Genomic DNA, 2,320 nt, shown 5'->3' on the forward strand with positions numbered 1-2,320 from the left:
CGCCCCCCAGTGGAAAAATGTATGTTTTTCTTGAATTATTGGAGGCTCCATGCAAATCTAGTGCCTTTTTATTATAAATGTTTCTTAATCTCTGGGCTCACTACGCGCTCCCTTCTTCATTACATTAATATAGTATATTAATAGACTCTTCGGCGTTGAGTTATTTTCTCAAAATTGGAATAAGCCTTACTGGTTTAATTCTAGTTTTCAACCACTAAACACTGGCTTTATAATGTTTCATTTAGGATTTATCTCTCTGTCCATATATTTTTCAACTGTCTTTACCCAGTTTAGGATGACAATTTAAAAACTGCAACATACTTTAAAAAACTGTATATTGCATGCATTAGAACTGCTTTTTTCTTGTTCAGCTAACGCCATGTATTTCTGAGTTTTCCTTCTGGTTTTATTCATACTTGATCACTAAGTTTTCTACAATATCACTGAGTAGTCCATTTTTTACCCCTTTTCTGAAATTGGAGTATTATCACTGATCTTTAACAGTACGTAGAAAAAGCTGAAAATCACAAACAAGCCTGTTATTTTCATTTTTTGCAGTACACCATTAATTGCATTCATCAGTTTATTTTGTGGTTTTAATATCCTTTATTGTATACTGTGTTTACTTTTACCCTCACTGCATTCTTTATTAAAGGCATGTCTGTGATAATCTCTCTCAGTTATTTTGTATGAAAAACGTTCATGGCTGGGTGCTTGCTTCGGTAGCATATATACTAAAATTGGAACGATACAGAGAAGATTAGCATGACACGCAAATCTGTGAAGCGTCCCATATTAAAAAAAAATGTTCATGGCTGGGAATGGGGACTCAATTGGCAAATTCTTCTCCTGCAAGCACCAGGATCCCATATAGGCACTGGTTCATGTCCCGGATGCCGCGTTTCCCATCAGCTCCCTGTTTATGGTCTGAGAAGGCAGTGGAGGATGGTCCAGGACCTTGAGACCGTGCGTTCCCGTGGAGATCTGGAAGAAGCTCCTGGCTCCTGGCTTTAGATCGGCTCAGTTCTGGCAATATGGTCATGTGGGGAGTGAATCTGTGGATGAAAAATCTTTGTCTCTGTCTCTCCTTTTTCCTGTAAATCTGCATTTCCAATAAAAATAAATAAATCTCTTTTTAAAAAGGAAACATTCGTATTGTTAATGGATAAAAACTTGGACTCTGCTGACAACTTGAGTTTACATTTATCTCTATAAATATGAACTATATGTTATTGGGTAGTTGGTTACTGTTTCGATGCTTTGGTATTAAACTGTAATAACAAATTGAAAATTATATATAATTATATATCAATGACTAGGACATAAAGCGGGAAATGTGTTTTAGCTAGCTTTAAATTTTTTTTTAAATTTTACTGGAAAGTCAGATACACGAGAGGAGGAGAGACAGAGAGGAAGATCTTCCGTCTGATGATTCTTTCCCTACATGGTCACAATGGCTGGAGCTGTGCCAATCTGAAGCCAGGAGCCTGGAGCCCCTTCCAGATGTCACACATGTGAGTGCAGGAGTGTAAGGGGCCATCCTCGACTGCTTTCCCAGAGCACAAGCAGGGAGCTGGATGGGAAACAGGGCTGCTGGGATTAGAACCAGTGCCCATATAGGATACCAGTGCATGCAAGGCAAGGACTTTAGCCATTAGGTTACCACGCATGCTGTTTTAGCTAGTTTTGTTGTCATGTGCACATCCTAGACTGCACTCACACAAACCTAGATGGTGTATAGTCCATTATACACCTAGATGCATGGTATATAGTTGGCTATATATGGTGGATATATTCATTAATATATGCATACACACTTGCACAATAGCTAGGATATGCATGTTCACGCACATATATATTATAGGCTATTGCTTCTAGGATCATGGCAAAGAGAACAACATGAGATTAAGTGAAAAGTATGTGACTGAGACACAGTAAGTGCAAGAAGCACGAGGGTGCTGTGGGTGATGTCGTGGGTGTAACACAGCAGAGTCATTACAAGAAACCACTTAAAAACATGTGGTCCAGGATCAGGGGATGATGTAGAAATCCTATGGAGACTGCATGCTTTCTATAATACAGCCTTATTCTGTGTCCCTCCTTGTACTCTGCTCTGTAGTTGAGTATGTCAAAAACATCAAAGTATCTGAATCTACCAGTGTATCCAGCAAACAATGAGTTCAGACTCATTTTATCATCCTGCCTGGTTTCCCCCTAATCTGTAAGCTTCCTTTTTTTCTTAGTGAGAAACATGGCTTATATTAGCATGCATAGATTTACTTACTGGACCAATCACCCTAAACATAACAAACCACCCTTA

At 38.8% G+C, this 2,320-nt stretch overlaps 1 pseudogene; it reads left to right on the top strand.

The window, feature by feature from the left end:
- Positions 1-710: 710 nt before the first annotated feature.
- On the top strand, positions 711-800 carry LOC118758397 (U6 spliceosomal RNA; annotated as a pseudogene).
- The last annotated feature ends 1,520 nt before the right edge of the window (positions 801-2,320 follow it).

The sequence above is a fragment of the Ochotona princeps genome, chromosome 1 (assembly GCF_030435755.1).
Source record: "Ochotona princeps isolate mOchPri1 chromosome 1, mOchPri1.hap1, whole genome shotgun sequence".
Lineage (NCBI taxonomy): Eukaryota > Metazoa > Chordata > Mammalia > Lagomorpha > Ochotonidae > Ochotona > Ochotona princeps.